At 38.9% G+C, this 21,663-nt stretch overlaps 1 protein-coding gene across 2 annotated transcripts in view; it reads right to left on the reverse strand.

The window, feature by feature from the left end:
- PDE7B (phosphodiesterase 7B) overlaps positions 1–21,663 on the reverse strand; it is a 480,299-nt gene that overhangs the window by 371,357 nt on the left and 87,279 nt on the right. For both annotated transcript variants that reach the window (XM_049695597.1, XM_033406591.2), the window contains exon 3: positions 19,840–19,889. The gene's annotated coding sequence lies outside the window, so the exon portion shown is untranslated. The remainder of the gene's footprint in view (positions 1–19,839; positions 19,890–21,663) is intronic.

Raw genomic sequence — 21,663 nt, forward strand, 5'->3', positions numbered from 1 at the left:
AATATACTTGGGAAGAAACCGTTATTATGCCTTATTAGCCAATAATACACAAGCTGAATTTATATGATCTTTTCTCTGAAAATTAATCAAAAGTGGATTTGTTAGGGAACAAGATGGTGAGATCAGCTCTAAGAGGAAAAACAGAGAAGTTCACTTATTGAGATCATTATACGCCAAGCATAATGCTGTATCAATATGGTACAAGGCTATGTATATTATTTCACTTAGTTTTCACTTAAATGGCATGATGTAGGTAGCTTCTCCATTTTATAAATGAGAACACTGACATTCAGAGAGGTAAACCTGAAAGCAGAAGCTCATGAGTGACAGAGATTCAAACGAAAAGATGTGTGAATTCAAAGGCCTTCCTTTTTCAAGGAGCACTGAAATCCGAAGGCTCGAGGCCCACAAGCCCCACTAGAGTCCAGCAAAGTTGACCCTGCCATTCGCCCTCAAAACTGGACCAGGAACAGATCTCTGATTTCCTGACTCCTGGCTGAGTATTCCTTCCACGAGACCACACAGAAGTCTCTTATGCAATCATCAGGATTAGGGCTTGGCTCCCTTGCCCAGCAGCCAAAGCCAATCTCCATGAGTCAAGCCAGACCTTTTATACTGGTATGGGGCAACTGGAGGTGAGAGTCAACCTGTGCAATGCCTCTTCTGGAAATGCAAGGGGAAGGGAGCAACAGGAATTTGGCTTTCTCTTCAAACGCCTCTGGAAAAGTATCAATTATCCTTCAAGACAATTGTTCTTATATGTGGTGCTGAGACATAGGGGTGTGTGTTGCACTTGACAGAGGCAAGGCATAGACAGTGAGTCCTCATCAGTCATGGGGTCACCGTCCTGAAAAGAACCATAGCTGATGAGACTATAAGATCTCACCAAAAGCAGGGGGAGGGAGAATTAAATTAAATTAAACCAGTTATTTCATTTGAGTTAGAGCAGTAGAAAGTCTAGGAGAACATCCACTTTTTTATCTATTGAAGTTACAAATCTTCTCCAGAATGCACTCCCATAAATCAACTTCCTTCATCCATCCAGTGTTACTGAACCATCTAATCAAGTTTGATGTTTATAAAGTACAAATGCAGGTAAACAAAAAGATTTTCTTCTCCAACTGAACAATTTTCATAATTATCTGTACAACCAACCCTCTATTCTAGTTCAGGTGATTGTGAGATCCAAGCTGACTGTAATATTTTCTTTAACTTCACATTCTTGTGAATCCTACAGAAATTTCCAGTATAATAAATAACCTGTACTTCTTTCATCCTCGTGGAATGAAAGGAAGCTGAGAGACCAGTATGATACCTTTGCCATGTTTTCTCCTGGGGCTTTAGATCACTCTTATCAATTTGTACAAACTCATTGTGTTTTACATACACTAACCATTGTATGTTATATTTGTGTGGATATTCCTTCTCAATTAGTTATTTTAACTTTGGTAATTTTAATGTAATCAATATATTGATGTTTTGTAATTTCTCCAATGATTTCTAAGCTAAGAAACTCCTTCCTACCCAGAGATAAGCTAAATATTTATCTATAGACTTTACAGATAAATCTATAGATTATCTTTTGTATTTTTAGTGTAATTTTTTTAGCAATTCATTCTTAAATCCTATTGGAATTAATTCTGCATTTGGAATAAAGTGATGATGTAAAGTGATTTTTAGACAAATAATTAAACAATTTTTATTAATGCTGTCTACTGAATAATTGATTCAACTTCCATAATAATCTGTGATTTTTATTGCATCATACCACTATATATATTAAGATGTACTTTGGGCTACATATATTTTTTCCATTGGTTTGTCTGAATTCTCTTGTAAGCTGACACAAAAATATGAACTATTTTATGCCTGAAAAACCAAGCTGACCTATATTACTTTTCCCCAAACTTTAAAAAAAATATATATGAGTGTGTGTGCATATGTATGTATATATATATGGCTATGTGTACATATATATTCACATGTATACATATTCTCATGCTACATTCTCATATGCGGTTTGGTTTTTCTTTTTTTTGGATTACTTGATTTTTCATGCAACAATATCTAAAAACATATGATAGAGGGGGAGCTTCAAGATAGCGGAAGAGTAAGACGCGGAGATCACCTTCCTCCCCACAAATACATCAGAAATACATCTACATGTGGAACAGCTCCTACAGAACACCTACTGAAGGCTGGCAGAAGACCTCAGACCTCCCAAAAGGCAAGAAACTCCCCCACGTACCTGGGTAGGGCAAAAGAAAAAAGAAAAAACAGAGACAAAAGGATAGGGACAGTACCTGCACCAGTGGGAGGGAGCTGTGAAGGAGGAAAGGTTTCCACACACTAGGAAGCCCTTCGCGGGCAGAGACTGCGGGTGGCCGAGGGGGAAGCTTCGGAGCCACGGAGGAGAGCGCAGCAACAGGGGTGCGGAGGGCAAAGTGGAGAGATTCCCGCACAGAAGATCGGTGCCGACCAGAACTCACCAGCCCGAGAGGCTTGTTTGCTCACCCGCTGGGGCAGGCGAGGGCTGGGAGATGAGGCGAGGGCTTCGGTTGGATTCCAGGGAGAGGACTGGGGTTGGCACCGTTAACACAGCCTGCAGGGGGTTAGTGCACCACGGCTAGCCGGGGAGGGAGTCCGGGAAAAGTCTGGAACTGCCAAAGAGACAACAGACTTTTCCTTGCCTCTTTGTTTCCTGGTGCGCGAGGAGAGGGGATTAAGAGCGCTGCTTAAAGGAGCTCCAGAGACGGGCGCAAGCCGCAGCTAAAAGCGCGGACCCCAGAGACGGGTATGAGACGCTAAGGCTGCTGCTGCCGCCTCCAAGAAACCTGTGTGCGAGCACAGGTCACTCACCACACCTCCCCTCCCGGGAGCCTGTGCAGCCCGCCACTGCCAGGGTCCCGTGATCCAGGGACAACTTCCCCAGGAGAATGCACGGCGCGCCTCAGGCTGGTGCAACGTCACACCGGCCTCTGCCGCCGCAGGCTCTCCCCGCATCCGTACCCCTCCCTCTCCCCGGCCTGAGTGAGCCAGAGCCCCCGAATCAGCGGCTCCTTTAACCCCGTCCTGCCTGAGCGAAGAACAGACGCCCTCCGGCGACCTACACGCAGAGGCGGGGCCTAATCCAACGCTGAACCCCGGGAACTGTGCGAACAAAAAAGAGAAAGAGGAATCTCTCCCAGCAGCCTCAGGAGCAGTGGATTAAATCTCCACAATCAACTTGATGTACCCTGCCTCTGTGGAATACATGAATAGACAATGAATCATCCCAAATTGAAGCGGTGGATTTTGAGAACAACGATATATATATATTTTTTCCCTTTTTCTCTTTTTGTGAGTGTGTGTGTGTATGCTTCAGTGTGTTATTTTCTCTGTATAGCTTTGCTTTTACCATTTGTCCTAGGGTTCTGTCTCTCCGTTTTTTTTCCTTTCTTTTTTTTTATTACTTACAATTTTATTCTTAATAAATTTTTATTTTAATCACTTTATTTTATTTTATCTTCTTTCTTTTTTTTTCTCCCTTTATTCTGAGCTGTGTGGAGGACAGGCTCCTGATGCTCCAGCCAGGTATCAGGGATTTGCCACTGAGGTGGGACGGCCACGTTCAGGACACTGGTCCACAAGAGACCTCCCAGCTCCACGTAATATCAAACGGCAAAAATCTCCCAGAGATCTCCATCTCAACACCAAGACCCAGCTCCACTCAATGACCAGCAAGCTACAGGGCTGGACACCCTATGCAAACAACTAGCAAGAGAGGAACATAACCCCATTCATTAGCACAGAGGCTGCCTAAAATCAGAATAAGGCCACAGACACCCCATAACACACCACCAGACGTGGACATGCCCACCAGAAAGACAAGATCCAGCCTCACCCACCAGAACACAGGCACTAGTCCCCTCCAGCTGGAAGCCTATACAACCCACTGAACCAACCTTAGCCAGACACCAAAAACAACAGAAACTATGAACCTGCAGCCTGCGAAAAAGGAGACCCCAAACACAGTAAGTTAAGCAAAATGAGAAGACAGAGAAACACACAGCAGATGAAGGAGAAAGGCAAAAACCACCAGACCCAACAAATGAAGAGGAAATAGGCAGTCTACCTGAAAAAGAATTCAGAATAATGATAGTAAAGATGATCCAAAATCTTGGAAATAGAATGGAGAAAATGAAAGAAACGTTTAACAGGGATCTATAAGGATGAAACACCTAACAAACAGTGATGAACAACACAATAAACGAAATTAAAAATTCTCTAGAAGGGATCAATAGCAGAATAACTGAGGCAGAAGAACGGATAAGTGACCTGGAAGATAAAATAGTGGCAATAACTACTGCAGAGCAGAATAAACAGAAAAGAATGAAAAGAATTGAGGACAGTCTCAGAGACCTATGGGACAACATTAAACGCACTAACATTTGAATTATAGGGGTCCCAGAGGAAGAAGAGAAAAAGAAAGGGACTGAGAAAATATTTGAAGAGATTATAGTTGAAAACTTCCCTAATATGGGAAAGGGAATAGTTAATCAAGTCTAGGAAGCACAGAGAGTCCCATACAGGATAAATCCAAGGAGAAACACGTCAAGACACATTAATCAAATGATCAAAAATTAAATACAAAGAACAAATATTAAAAGCAGCAAGGGAAAAACAACAAATGACACATAAGGGAATCCCCATAAGGTTAACAGCTGATCTTTCAGCAGAAACTCTGCAAGCCAGAAGGGAGTGGCAGGACATATTTAAAGTGATGAAGGAGAAAAACCTAAAACCAAGATTACTGTACCCAGCAAGGATCTCATTCAGATTTGACGGAGAAATTAAAAACTTTACAGACAAGCAAAAGCTAAGAGAATTCAGCACCAGCAAACCAGCTTCACAACAAATGCTAAAAGAACTTCTCTAGGCAGGAAACACAACAGAAGGAAAAGACCTACAATAATAAACCCAAAACAATTCAGAAAATGGTAATGGGAACATACATATCGATAATTACCTTAAATGTAAATGGATTAAATGCTCCAACCAAAAGACACAGATTGGCTGAATGGATTAAAAAACAAGACCCATATATATGCTGTCTACAAGAGACCCACTTCATACCTAGGGTCACATACAGACTGAAAGTGAGGGGATGGAAAAAGATATTCCATGCAAATGGAAATCAAAAGAACGCTGGAGTAATAATTCTCATATCAGACAAAATAGATTTTAAAACAGACTATTACAAGAGACAAAAAAGTACACAACATAGTGATCAAAGGATCAATCCAAGAAGAAGATATAAGAATTGTAAATATTTATGCACCCAACATAGGAGCACCTCAATACATAAGGCAAATACTAACAGCCATAAAAGGGGAAATCGACAGTAACACAATCATAGTAGGGGATTTAACACCCCACTTTCACCAATGGACAGATCATCCATAATGAAAATAAATAAGGAGACACAAGCTTTAAATGATACATTAAACAAGATGGACTTAATTGATATTTATAGGACATTCCATCCAAAAACAACAGAATACACATTCTTCTGAAGTGCTCATGGAACATTCTCCAGGATACATCATATCTTGGGTCACAAATCAAGCCTTGGTAAATTTAGGAAAACTACTATCAAGTATATTTTCTGAACACAACGCTATGAGACTAGATATCAATTACAGGAAAAAATCTGTAAGAAATACAAACACATGGAGGCTAAATAATACACTACTTAATAAACAAGAGATCACTGAAGAAATCAAACAGGAAATCAAAAAATAGATTTTGAAACAAAATGACAATGAAACAAATGACAATGAACACACAACGACCCAAAACCTCTGGGATGCAGCAAAAGCAGTACTAAGAGGGAAGTATATAGCAATACAATCCTACCTTAAGAAACAAGAAACATCTCAAACAAACAACCTAACCTTACACCTAAAGCAATTAGAGAAGAAGAACAAAAAACCCCAAAGTTAGCAGAAGGAAAGAAATCATAAAGATCAGATAAGAAATAAATGAAAAAGAAATAAAGGAAATGATAGCACAGATCAATAAAACTAAAAGCTGGTTCTTTGAGAAGATGAACAAAATTGATAAACCATTAGCCAGACTTATCAAGAAAAAAAGGGAGAAGACTCAGATTGATAGAATTGGAAATGAAAAAGGAGAAGTAACAACTGACACTGCAGAAATACAAAGGATCATGAGAGATTACTACAAGCAACTGTATGCCAATAAAATGGACAACCTGGAAGAAATGGACAAATTCTTAGAAAAGCACAACCTTCTGAGACGGAATCAGGAAGAAATAGAAAATATAAACAGACCAATCACAAGCACTGAAATTGAAACTGTGATTAATAATCTTCCAGGGGCTTCCCTGGTGGCGCAGTGGTTGAGAGTCCACCTGCCAATGCAGGGGACACGGGTTCGTGCCCTGGTCCGGGAAGATCCTACATGCCGCGGAGCGGCTAGGCCCATGAGCCATGGCTGCTGAGCCCGCACATTCGGAGCCTGTGCTCTGCAACAGGAGAGGGCACAACAGTGAGAGGACAGTGTACCGCAAAAAAAAAAAAAAAAAAAAAAAAAAAAAAATCTTCCAAAAACCAAAAGACCAGGACCAGATGGCTTCACAGGCGAATTCTATCAAATATTTAGAGAAGGAATAACACCTATCCTTCTCAAACTCTTCCAAAATATAGCAGAGGGAGGACCACTCCCAAACTCATTCTATATGGCACCATCACTCTGATACCAAAACCAGACAATGATGTCACAAAGAAAGAAAACTACAGGCCAATATCACTGATTAACATAGATGCAAAAATCCTCAACAAGATACTAGCAAACAGAATACAATGTCACATTAAAAGGATCATACACTATGATCAGGTGGGGTTTATCCCAGGAATGCAAGGATTCTTCAGTATACGCAAATCGATCAAGGTGATACACCATATTAAAAACTTGAAGGAGAAAAACCATATGATCACCTCAATAGATGCAGAAAAAGCTTTCGACAAAATTCAACACCCATTTATGATAAAAAAAACATTCCAGAAAGTAGGCATAGAGAGAATTTTCCTCAACATAATGAAGGCCATATATGACAAACCCACAGCCAACATCATCCATATTGGTGTAAAACTGAAACCGTTTCCACTAAGATCAGGAACAAGACAAGGGTTGCCCACTCTCACCGCTATTATTCAACATAGTTTTGGAAGTTTTAGGCACAGCAATCAGAGAAGAAAAAGAAATAAAAGGAATCCAAATCGGAAAAGAAGAAGTAAAGCTGTCACTGTTTGCAGATGACATGATACTATACATAGACAATCCTAAAGATGCTACCAGAAAACTACTAGAGCTAATCAATGAATTGGGTAAAGTAGCAGGATACAAAATTAATGCACAGAAATCTCCTGCATTCCTATACACTAATGATGAAAAATCTGAAAGTGAAATTAAGAAAACACTCCCATTTACGACTGCAACAAAAAGAATAAAATATGTAGGAATAAACCTACCTATGGAGACAAATGACCTGTATGCAGAAAATTATAAGACACTGATGAAAGAAATTAAAGGTGATACAAATAGATGGAGAGATATACCATGTTCTTGGATTGGAAGAATCAACATTGTGAAAATGACTCTACTACCCAAAGCAATCTACAGATTCAATGCAATCCCTATCAAACTACCAATGGCATTTTTCACAGAACTAGAACAAAAAATTTCACAATTTGTATGGAAACACAAAAGACCTTGAATAGCCAAAGCAATCTTGAGAAAGAAAAACGGAGCTGGAGGAATCAGGCTCCCTGACTTCAGACAATACTACAAAGCTACAGTAATCAAGAGAGTATAGTACTGGCATAAAAACAGAAATATAGATCAATGGAACATGATAGAAAGCCCAGAGATAAACCCACACACATATGGTCACCTTATCTTTGATAAAGGAGGCAAGAATATACAATGGAGAAAGCCAGCCTCTTCAATAAGTGGAGTTGGGAAAACTGGACTGCTATATGTAAAAGAATGAAATTAGAACACTCTTTAACACATACACAAAAATAAATTCAAAATGGATTAAAGACCTAAATGTAAGGCCAGACACCATCAATCTCTTAGAGGAAAACATAGGCAGAACACTCTATGACATTAATCACTGCAAGATCCTTTTTGACTCACCTCGTAGAGAAATGGAAAAATAAACAAAAAATAAACAAATGGGACCTAATGAAACTTAAAAGCTTTTGCACAGCAAAGGAAACCATAAAGAAGATGAAAAGACAACCCTCAGAATGGAGAAAATATCTGCAAATGAAACAACTGACAAAGGATTAATCTCCAAAATTTACAAGCAGCTCATGCAGCTCAATATCAAAAGAACAAGCAACTCATTCCAAAAATGGGCAGAAGACCTAAATAGACATTTCTACAAAGAAGATATACAGATTGCCAACAGACACATGAAAGCATGCTCAACACCATTAATCATTATAGAAATGCAAATCAAAACTACAATGAAATATCATCTCACACCGGTGAGAATGGCCATCATCAAAATATCAACAAACAATAAATGCAAAAAGGGTGTGGAGAAAAGGGAACCCTCTTGCACCTTCAGTGGGAATATAAATTGATACAGCCACTATGGAGAACAGTATGGATGTTCCTTAAAAAACTAAAAATAGAACTACTATACAACACAGCAATCCTACTACTGGGCATATACCTTGAGAAAACCATAATTCAAAAAGAGTCATGTACCAAAATGTTCATTGCAGCTCTATTTACAATAGCCAGGACATGGAATTAACCTAAGTGTCCATCAACAGATGAATGGATAAAGATGTGGCACATATATACAATGGAATATTACTCAGCCATAAAAAGGAACAAAACTGAGTTTTGTTTGTAATGAAGTGGACGGACCTAGAGACCTTCATACAGAGTGAAGTAAGTCAGAAAGAGAAAAACAAATACCATATGCTAACACATATATATGGAATCTAAAAAAACAAAACAAAAAAATGGACTTGACGATACAGGGAGGGGGAAGGGTAATCTGGGACAAAGTGAGAGAGTGGCATGTACATATACTACATACATTACCAAATGTAAAATAGATAGCTAGTGGGAAGCAGCCACATAGCACAGGGAGATTAGCTTGATGCTTTGTGACCACCTAGAGCGGTGGGATAGGAAGGGTGGGAGGGAGTGAGATATAAGAGGGAAGAGATATGGGGATATATGTATATGTATAGCTGATTTACTTTGTTATAAAGCAGAAGCTAACACACCATTGTACATCAATTATACTCCAATAAACATGTTAAAAAAAGAAAAAGAAAAATGATAATTCAATACTAACATACATAATAACTAACATTGGTTGAGAGTCTGCATATGCTAGAAATGATTCAAAGTGCTTTGTATATTGCAGCGGTCAATTTTACATGTCAACTTGGTTGGGCCACAGTGCCTACGTATGTGATCAAACATTATTCTGGATGTTTCTGTGAGGATGTTTTAGGATAAGATGAACACTTAAATTGCTGGACTTTGAGTAAAGCAGGTTTCCCTCCATTAATGTGGGTGGGTCTCATCCACCTAGCTGAACATCTGATTACAACAAAAGACTGACCTCCCCAGAGCAAGAGGGAATTCAGTCAGCAGATGGCCTTTGGACTTGAACTGTAACACTGGCTCTTCCTTTGGTCTCCATCATGATGGTTTTTGGACAGGTCTGTGGCACTGACTTTTCCCTGGATATCCAGCCAGATGGCCCACCCTACAGATGTTGGACTTGCCAGCCTCTATAATCACATGAGCCAATTCCTTAAAATAAAATATATTTCTCCTCTCTCTCTTTCTGTATGTCTGGGGAACTGTGATGCACATATATGTATAGAGTCACTTTTTTCATGACAACAATCCCAATGGGTAGGTATATTTTTACCATTTTCATTTTACAGATAAGGACACTGTGTCTGGGAAGCTTAAATATCTTGCCCAACATCACTCAATCAGTTGGTGGCAGGATGGGGCTTCAAACATCATTGTCCACAGTTATAAAAATGGAAACTACTTTTTAAGATCAATGAAACTAACTTAAAAATTATTTTATTTCTTGCTTGAGAAAAAAGAACAAAGCTAGAGATGTCATGCTTTCTGACTTCAGACTATACTACAAAGCTACAGTAGTCAAAACTGTATGGTACTGCCATAAAAACAAACTATAGATCAGAGGAACAGAATAGAAAGCCCAGAAATAAACCCATACACCCATGGTCAATTAATCTATGACAATAGAAGCAAGAATATACAATGGAGAAAAGACAGTCTATTCAATAAGTGGTGCTGGGAAAACTGGACAGGTATATGTGAAAGAATGAAATTAGAACATTTTCTCACAGCATATACAGAAATAAACTCAAAATGGATTAAAGACCTAAGTGTAAGACCAGATACAATAAAGCTCCCAAAAGAGACTATAGGTGGTACAGTCTTTGACATAAATCATGGCAATAGTTTTTAGGATACGTCTCCTAAGGCAAAAGAAACAAAAGCAAAAATAAACAAATAGGACCTAATAAAGTTAAAATCTTTTGCACAGCAAAGGAAATAATCAACAAAGTGAGAAGACAACATACTGAGTGGGAGAAAATATTTGCAAATGATATTGACTAATAAGGGGTTAATATCCAAAACACATAAACATCTCATACAAGTCAATGTAAAAAACCCCCAAACAGTCCAATTTAGAAATGGGCAGAAGATCTGAACAGACATTTTTCCAAAGAAGACATACAGATGGCCAACAGGCACATACATGAAAAGATGCTCAATGTTGCTTATCATCATAGAAATGCATATCAAAACCACAATGAGATATCACCTCACACCTGTCAAATTAGCTATCATAAAAAAGTCTGCAAATAACAAATGTTGGCAAGGATGGAGAAAAGGGAACCCTAACACTCTATTGGTGGGATTGTAAATTGGTGCAGCCACTATGGAAAACAGTATGAACGTTCCTCAAAAAACTAAAAATAAAACTGCCATATGATCCAGCAATTCCACTGCTGAGTATATTTCCGAAGGAAAAAAAAACACTAGCTCGAAAAGATACCTGCACCCCAATGTTCATAGCAGCATTATTTATAATAGCCAAGATCTGAAAGCTACCTAAGTGTCCATCAACAGATGATAAAAAAGATGTGATATACATACATAGGATTATTACTCAGCCATAAAAAAGAATGACATTTTGCCATTTGCAACAACGTGGATGGACCTAGAGGATATTTCCCTTAGTGAAATAAGTTAGACAGAGAAAAAAATAGTCTATGTTATCACCTATATGTGGAATCTAAAAAAATAACACAAACGAATGTATATATCAAAACAGAAACAGACTCACAGAGAGAGAACAAACTAGTGGTTGCCAGCGGGGAGAGGGAAGGGGTGGGCAAGAAAGGGGTATGGGATTAACAGATGCAAACTATATTTATAAAAAAAAAAAATAAGCAAAAAGGATATATTATACAGCACAGGGAAATATAGCCATTATTTTGTAATAACTCTAAATGGAGTATAATCTATAAAAATTTATGTTATACACCTGAAACTAATATAATATTGTAAATCAACTATACTAAAATAGAATTTGTAAAAATTATTTTGTTTCTTTAAAAACAAAATAATACATTGTAGTTCCTTATTTGGGTTTGATACCTTTTTAGGAAAATCAAAATACTTCAGAAGGTAAGTTCTTAAAGTGGTTATCAAAAAGCAAATACAAATAAATTATTTGCCTTTCTCACTCTCATTCCCTCATGAATGTACAGTTGACGTTTTCAGTAGCTACATGACATATGATGTCAGTGCTCTGATGTTAACAAGTAGTATGTTTATTTTTGCTAATTTTGAGTAAATAAACAAATATTTAGAAACTTCTCAAGTTTAACTTTTAATTTAGTAAATACTTACTGATATAATCCTCATAAACAAAAGCCCTTTGGTGTACTAAATAATTAATGAATTTAAAAGAGATTCCAAGGCCAAGAAGTTTGAGAACTGCTATTTTAGAGACATTACAAAAAGTAAGACACTTTTGTTAAGTGAATACTGTTATTTACAGTTTGGCAGAGGCATTTTTACAGTTTTTACAGGGTTCTTCAATTCTTCTTACAGTCAAATCTGAGCAAGAGAAGGAAAAAATAAACCAAAAATGAATCTTCACAAATATCTTCAATGCTATTTTCAATTTTGAATGTTTTTACTTGGCCACAGTCAGAATAATTTTAGGCCCCGGGTCTATAGTTCAGTCATAATTTTTCCAATTTTATCCAATTCCCATTGGGTATATGTTAGCTTATCTTTTTACAATGGTGAATAAAAGACTAACAAAACATAGCCCCATCTTTCTCAAACGTCAAATAGCGGACATTAGCAGGAGAGGCCACTGAAGGTGTATGTGGTGGAGAAGAGATCTGCATGCTGGCACTTGGGTGCATGGTGACCCTGCACTTTCTGGTCCAGCCTCCTGTGGGCTGCCCTGGGGGCGTCCATATCCCCTGGGTATTCTCCCAGGGTGGAGCAACAGCCATAACAACTGAACATCACTTTGCTGAGCACTGCAGAGGAGCAGCAGCAAAGCTGAGGCAGAGTGTTCTTAGACCGGTGACCTCCTCTGGAGATGCAGCTTGGCTCGGCTCCAGAGGCAGAAACAAGAAGGAGTTCAGAAGGCTCATCTTCCTTCTCTATATTTGATAAATGTGTGCTCTCCCGTACACCAGGGAAAATGCAGCGTAGAGTCCTTGCCTCAGTGTTATTAGATGAGTCAATGAGATGGAACAAAGGAATCTCGACTGACTCCTTTCTCTCACCACTGTTTGTGGAGAGTCTTGTTCTGTTGAAATCCGGTGCTTAACACTCCACACTTCCACTGCAGGGAGCCTGGTTCCATCCCTGGTTGGGAAACTAAGATTCCACATGTCGCCCTGTGCGGCCAAAAAAAAAAAAAACCATCGACAACACCATTGCTCCTTGTGTTTGTATAGAATGTCACAGTTTATAGAGCACTTTCACATTCATTATCTCTCAAGGACACTGTGAAGTAAACCAAGCAAGTATTGCTATCCTTTTTTATGGATCAGAAAACTGAGAATCCAGAGTGTCGAGCAATTTACCCAAGGTCACAGGTAGTAAGAGCTTTGCCACACCTGGAAGCGAGCTCATCTGATTTCAATCCCACATCAGGTCCACTGACTATGCAGATAGTACACCTTGCTGGTTTCCTCATTATATCTGAAATTACCTAACCGCAGGCATGTTTTGGCACAAGTGTATTTGGAAAGAAGGTAGAGAGACAAAAAGAAAAAAGTGGAGATTGAAAAGGAAAAGAAAAAATAATCACAGGGAAATGCACATCCTTTTATAAAATTTGTGACTATCCTCATTTCTTAACTAATAATGCAAAGGAAGTCTGAGGTCATCACTGTCAACTTCCAGAGATTAAAACAAATTTTTTACATGCACCGAAGTAATCATTTGAAATAGTAATGAAAACACCTGTTGATACAAGTTTTCCTTTATGGGTGTCAGTGGCCAAAATAAATCAGGGTGCTTCGGAGGTTCCAAGATTAAGATAGGAGTCCTCTGGCATTCGCCAGGATGCTCTCTTGAGGTCTACTAGCATGTAGAGGCAGCGGCTTTGGTTTCACAGCTCGTGCTGAATGCAGAATGGCCTTCTGCAGGATGTGCTAGAGTTTCTTTAGCCATTAATTACTTTTACAGCTGCAGCTCTAAAAATGGAAAGGATAAAAATTGCACTGTTTGTTCCACTGAAAGTGCAAAGGGGACCAGCAGAAAGAAATCCACGGACTCTGCCTTGCAAATGAATCAAATAAACTTTTCCTTGAATGTATTTTTGATTATCTGAAAATCACTTGTAAGAGAGTGTTAACAAATAACAAAATATGCATAAAAGAAAGTTCAAAGTCATTGATGAGGTAGGAAGTGAAAAACTGATGGCCCGGTGAGTGTGAGGACTTGCAGACATGGCATCTGGAGTGCTTTTTTTGCTGAGGAATATGACCACACTCTGTCTCGGTAGAATGAGGGTTCACAATAAATTAAATTAAAAGGTACTTTATAGAAAAACAAAAATACATTTCATCTTCACTTTGTTTTACAGGTTGAGATGGGTACTTGCTCCACACATAAAGACTTGACTATCCACCCTGAACACCGTTACCTTACAGCTGTATACAGTCATCTTCGTTAGTTATTTCTACCTTATTTCCCATTCTCTATCTTTTAGTCTCTTCTCCATTTAGCACCAGCTTTTCACAGCTGCAGTTTCAGGGCAGATCTCTCATTCTTCCCTAGGAGGGACATTTATTTGCATGACCATTGCTGCTTCCAGTTACTCCACCGAATAAGTGCCACTTAGGATCCTCGTAAGCCCGTTGTTACTGCTATTCCAAAGTAGTAGCAACTTTGAACGCCAGGTTTGAAAAATGTGTTTGAAACTAGCGAAGACATTTTAGAAGAAATTAAATGTGAATACCTACTCTTCCAACAATTCCCTTGTGAGGGTTTTTCAAATGGCGAGTTCATTAATGATAACATGAAAATCATCAACCGAAGCCATCCCCATACTTTGGAGATGCTGTCTTTAAGTTACTGACCTCTATACACTCTGATTTCTGATTCACATGGTCTTTTTAAAACTTCTTTAATTGGGCATATAGTAATTGTTTTATATAGTCAGACCTCTTCATGGGGTAGGTCACACACTGACATTCTGTTCGTAAGTGCACACCTTGAAACTACTTTATGTTTACATCTGGGCTAAAAAGATAAATTATTGGATGGGGTGCAAGATTTTCTAAATCATATCAAATTCTCTTTCATAGGAAATATGTTACACCTACGTTCTAGTACATTAATGTGTGGTGACAGTCTTCCTTACACACAGGTCTGAAATAAAACCACTGCAACATTCTTATTTGACAGGTAAACTATAGCAATAAATAAGCCATTATATAAAAAAGAATGTCAGACTTTTCCTTTCAGTTAGAAGATTTTCTTCCAAATGAATTTAGAACCAACGATCATATTCCGTTATTAATAGTGGCTAAGAGTATGGGCTCTGAGGAGACAGACAAGGGATACACTATTGGCTTGTCACTTTGGGCTCCTTTGACCTTGAGGAAGTCCCTATACTCCTCTAAGCCTCGGCCTTCTCACTTGTAAAATGCAATAATAGTAGTGCCTATCTCATAACGTTGCTATGGGCATTAAATAGATGATATATATAAGAAGTTCAGCACAGAGGTAGGTACATAATAAGAGTTCAGAAAGGGAGAGCTACCATTTTTCTCTCCAGAATCCCTTTTTGTGCTTCCCCTTACAGAGAGGCGGCAGAGAGTACAGCATGTACTCTTATTAATTCTGCCCCATAATAAGCCTATATATGAATATGTATTTGGGAATGGGGAATGAGAAAAATGATAATATCAGGATCGTTTAGCTGAAAGGGTAAGCAGTTAATGGGAATTTAAACAGCAATGTTTACACTGACGATAACACAAGAGGAAGTTTAAACTGAGGAATATAAAATTTAGGTTCAGATTAAATAATTCATTAACCACAGCTTCTCAGTTACCTATTTTTGTTGTTGTTGTTGTTGCTGTTTGTTGATTTATTTGTTTTTCTTTTAGTAGTTCTCCTTATTATCTAGCCGTAAAATCAGAGTCATTATTTTTACTTCCCACTCCAATCAGTCAATGTTTCCTTGTTCACATCCATCGGTTCCTTTTAATTCCCATCTTACCTCCCAGGCTGAGTTTCCATCCTGTCACCCCTAGATTAATGTAATACCCTCTCAGACATTGCCTCAGGCTTTAAATATCTTCCTCCTTCTATTAAATCCTGCGTTCTGCTATCAGATTAATTTTCCTCAAATACCACTTTGTTTCATCTCTCTGACTCCAGACTGCCTACATGGTAAGACTGGAATTCCTTGGTTTAGCTTTCAAGACGCTATACAACTTTAACCCACCTTTTTAGCTTCTTTCGCCCCATCCCCCCATCCCCTCTAATCCACCCGAGTAAGAGGGAAGTGGTACAGTATGCAAATGAAAACGTAGACTCCAGAGCACGCTACCTATGAGTGAACTCCAGCTCCACCACCAAACAGTTTTAAACTACAAGTTCAGATATTCTGAATTGTGGAACAAGCAACACATGTACCTGCTGCAGGTGGAAATGAGGGCTTTATCCATTGGTAAGTGTCCTACTTAAACATGCCAAATGGGCAACTAACCTAATTTCCATGTTTAAAGTAATCCTCTAGATGGAGATTGCAAAAGTTCCAATTCTAGAGAGACAGAGAATGGCTGGCAGCCAGAGGTGGGATTTAGGGCATCAGCAATGAGAATCTTTCATGAGTCCCTTTGCCAGATGCAGGAGGTCTGCAGAGTCAGTGGAGGAGGGGTGCTGGGATGGAGGAAGCTAGAGATGGCAGGGCTGGGAGAGTAAGCTCGCTAGAGGGCGAAGAGTCTGCCTGTCCCTTCTGTACTCTTTTCTCCCCACTCCCAGACAGAAATGAAAATTACAGTGTCCCAGGGGTCTGGACTGCTACCAACTCAGGCGCCTGAAGCGCTAAGAACCATCCAGTAGGTGTTGCTGTCACAGGTCACAGAGAGCCATCGCGTTTGGGTCTGGACCTTACTCAGCAGACACTGAGGGCAACAGCTCCCTGGCCAGTTTCTTAGAATCTGTGGGAGAACAGCTCTCCACGACTCCGTTGAAGCGCAAGACCTCAACAGTTCCCAGCTTTCTTCAGCCCCACCGTGATTTGCTCATGAATGGGCTTTGGGAGTGGTGTTTAGACCATAACCTGCCCAGAATCCCCTATATTTCCTAGATGACATCTATTATTACTTTTTTTTTTTTTTTTTTGCGGTACGCGGGCCTCTCACTGTTGTGGCCTCGCACGTTGCGGAGCACAGGCTCTGGACGCGCAGGCTCAGCGGCCATGGCTCACGGGCCCAGCCGCTCCGCGGCATGGGGGATCTTCCCGGACCAGGGCACGAACCCGTGTCCCCTGCATCGGCAGGCCGACTCTCAACCACTGCGCCACCAGGGAAGCCCTATTATTACATTTTTATATCAAACGTTCTTTGGAATAATAAAAATAACATTTGTGAGCTCCTACTATATTTAGAACCCAACCATATCGCCTCTAACCTTCACACTCAGTAGCAGCTCCTCTTCATCAGTGAAGAAACGGAGACGCGTTTAGCTTAAGTGGCAGAACCAGGATCCTAACCCACACCTTTCTGCCTCCAGAGCAAGAAGCCTTGCAGCCTTCCTCACACGGATCTCTTGATCTCTTACTTTCCCATTTGTTTCCCACAGCTCTGACCTGCCTCTCATCCCCAGCCAAGTCTGAACACGAATTCTGGCTCTGAGCTGAGGCACCCTTCATGTAACTTCCTACGGCTCCTTCTCCACCCTCTTTTCACATACGATGGGCTGAGAGGATGTGAAATGTAAACGTTACAGTTCCTGTGCTATTCCTCATAAAGATTTAAAAGAAAATACAGAAAGCAAAGCAAAGCAAAGCTAATAACTCCAGGTTGTGTGTGGTAGTTACAACACGATAAAGGGCAGAGTCAGTCCTACCATACAGCTAAAGTTACATTTAGAAGATAAATGCAAGATATTTAGAAAGCACCTCATAAAAAATGTATGCTGTACTATTATGGTCTTCAAGCCAAGCAGTCGGCGTGTCAACAAATCTTTACAGGGAAGCTATTATGTGACAAGCGCGGTGCAGGAGGCTGCAATACGTCTGCATTGATTTATGAGTTTCATCTTTCCTACTGAGTTTCTCATAAACTTTTCAATATTCCTATATTCAGGTTAAAGATGCTAAAATTTTGAATAAATTATGTTAAATGACATACTAGCATACTAGTGACTACTTTTATAAGACTGGGTTTTATTCATTCTATGCATTTTTATGACTCTTTTGCAGGAAAGATGAAACACTTTTTCATATGCAATGACACTCTTATAACTTATAAGTTGGTTAATAACTACAGTTTAGAAATTTATTTTTTACTATTTTTTTACTTCAAGAGCTGATATTTGAAGGCTGGATCAAATCGCTAATGACTTTTCTGTAGCTCTCTTTTCTCCAGATCTACTTAACTGACGCTCTATTTAAGAAACAAACCAAAAACACCAACACTGGCTCCGTCACTAAAGTTTTATCAGACTGGCAATCCAGGTCATAGAAACACCTCATAACGAGTATCATTAAAATATATATATAATAATAATATCCTTTACCTGTTAGAAAATATTTCATTAGCAAGGAAATGTCTCATTTTTTTAAAGCTCGACTTTAACCACTTTATCCTCTTGATTTATGTCCCGTTGATGCCTAAATTATCGGCTTAGCTAATTTGGTCCTGTGTCAACACACACTGTGAAATCCCACTGAGCGGGGCCCTAACTGATGTTCTACTTGTCAGGTGGCCTTCTGCTTGGCTTCCCTTTTATCTTTTCTCATGCCCCCTTTCCTAGGGGAGTTATATGACTTTGTGTGAAGCACTCAGTTACGGAACAGAGCTACACCAAGAATGTACACACAGACAAGTGGGTGAGGGGTCCACCAGAGCTGAGGGGTCTTTCTCTGTAAAACTTAAGGACAACTGGCCTCTCAGTTGAAAAACATCAGAACTCTTGCACTGAAAACAAGGCAGCAATCCAGCTATACCCGGTTGCTATTTTTTTTGGGTATCCATTCTAAGAAGTTATCATTTTCATGAGAATGAGGTGCTTATTCCACCACAGAAATTTTAACTTTGGAAAGCATCTCTGTGTAGTTCTAATTTCTTCGAGGGCACTATTTTTCAGGCTTGTTTTTGTCTTTCATGTTTGGACATCTAAGTTCTCACTTTTTGAGGCTTCTGCTTCCTCAGTACTCTATCCTATGGCAGTTATGCTAGCACTCTATAATGAAAGCAAAAGCTGAAATGGAAGTTAATTCACACCCAAATCTATTTTCCTCATTTAACAACTTTTCTTTTGTGATACCTATAAAATGGCTTCAATCACTACTTCATTTAGGACATACTAATTTTTTATACAGTGCTGCTTCTTTTTGCTCTTCCTCCAGAAAAGTGAGTGATATAGTTCTAAAACAATATGGCTTATTGATAGCACGTCATTTTACTTTCATTAATAGCAATCCCTAATACATTGAACATTACACAAAAGTTAATAAAATATCTTTTTATGAGTACTGTTAATAAGGTAAGCTTATCAACAGCTTACTAGGATATTCAGTTTATATCATTTTTATATAATATCTTGAACATGAAATTATTTCTGTTCGATCCAATGACCTAATGAGAACCTGAGCTTTGAGAATCAGAGGTTGGTCCATTCCTGTTACGTAAAGCCATGCATTATTGATTTTGGAGTTAAACCAAACTGACATTTTCATGACCATTATTGACCGAATGCTTGTGTTCCCCCACCTCAGTTCATATATTGAAGCCTTAACCCCCAGTTTGGGAGTATTTGGAGATGGAGACTCATAAGGAAGGAATTAAGGTTAAATGAGGTTGTAAGACTGGGGCCTTGATCCAATAGGACTAGGGTTTTATAAGAAGAGCTACCAGAGAGCTCACACTCTTTGCTCTCTCCCCATATGCATGCAACAAAGGAAGGCCATGTGAGCACGTGTGAGAAGGCTGCCATCTGGCATCCCAAGGGGAGAGGCCTTACCTGACACCAATCCTGCTGGCACCTTGATCTTGGACTTCCACTCTCCAGAACTAGGAAAAAATAAATTTTTGTTGTTTAAAACACTTAGTCTATGATGTTTTGTTATTGTAGTCCAAGAAAACTAATACAGTGACGAACCTATTTTCTTGAAAAATGTTTAGCTAGTTATTCGTAAATTGGGCAATGCACAAAATAAAGATAATACAACTTTAAGTTTTCCAAAATAAATTTCTATATTGGGGTATTCGAAACTGTGATCACTTTTTGCTTTGGGTTTTTATCTGTGAAATACCACTGTAAAATGAACATGACAGTTGAAATCTCATTAAAACCAACTTAAAACTTATCTAGGACTATCTCAGCAACGACATTCAAGTTCTGGCATAGTTTTTAACTTCCAGATAAGGTGTAGCAAGACTGTTCATTATCATATATAGAGCTGTAGAAATTGACAAGAAATTGAAAGTAAAGAAAAAACGTTCATGAGTTCTAGACAGTTTATAAACAAGAATCTTGCTTTCTGATATTTATTAAATTATTTATAGTTAAGCAATATTAACTATATAGTTCCATAGTTAAGCAATATAGTTATATGATTAGGTCAATAAAATTGAGCAAATTAAGTAACAATTGCACTTGCAGTATGATTTGTACCTAAGAGACATCAAACAAAACTTGCAAGAGTAATGATTTTTTTGTTTGATAAGAAAACATATAAATTATTTGGTTGTTATAAAACTCAGAACTGTATCAATCTTTAGCATCTTATGCTATAAAAAACTAATTTTTTCCCACTGTTTTCCACCAAAGAATGAAGAAATATAATTTTCCTAAGGTCACAAAATACTGTCTTTGAGGAAATAACATTTAATAATTATGTATTTTATCTCTGGACTTTTTCTTGAGTCAGAAAATAAGGATTAATTTTGTACTTAATTAGTGGAGAAACAAGCCTAAAAAATTGTAGATGAGGGACTTCCATGGTGGCACAGTGGTTAAGAATCCTCCTGCCAATGTAGGGGACACGGGTTCGAGCCCTGGTCCAGGAAGATCCCACATGCCGCGGAGCAACTAAGCCCACGCACCACACTACTGAACCTGCTCTCTAGAGCCTGTGGGCCACAACTACTGAGCCCACGTGCCACAACTACCGAAGCCCACGCGCCTAGAGCCCATGCTCCGCAACAAAGAGAAGCCACCGCAATGAGAAGCCCGCGCACCGCAACGAAGAGTAGCCCCGCGCACCGCAACTAGAGGAAGCCGGCGCACAGCAACAAAGACCCAACGCAGCGAAAAATAAATAAGTTTTAAATAAATGGTAGATGAAATTTTCAATCAAATTGTAAATAAGAGGGAAGAGATATGGGAACATATGTATATGTATAACTGATGCACTTTGTTATAAAGCAGAAACTAACACACCATTGTAAAGCAATTATACCCCAATAAAGATGTTAAAAAAAATTGTAAATAATTGTAATCCAACCAATAAAAACTAGTTCATTGCCATACTGAGCAAAAGTATCAAGTCAATATGGTATTTGTTCAACACCAGCAGATGGACTGGAGCCAATGTGACCAAAAACTGACAATGCTGTCACAAAGTAACTATACCTGGAAATAGTGTACTGCCAAATTCAAACTAATTGCCGGTACTAGAAGGGACCTTGATAAAGTGCCATTTCCACCTCCAACCAGGTTAATTTGTACTCTCGTAATAATACACTCTCAGGCATACCTTTGCTTTTTCTTCATGATATTTGTCATATTTACAATTAAAGAATCATTTGTATAATGCCTTGTGTGACAAGAGGCTCTAAGCTC

Source organism: Orcinus orca, chromosome 12 (genome assembly GCF_937001465.1).
Source record: "Orcinus orca chromosome 12, mOrcOrc1.1, whole genome shotgun sequence".
Taxonomy (NCBI): Eukaryota; Metazoa; Chordata; class Mammalia; order Artiodactyla; family Delphinidae; genus Orcinus; species Orcinus orca.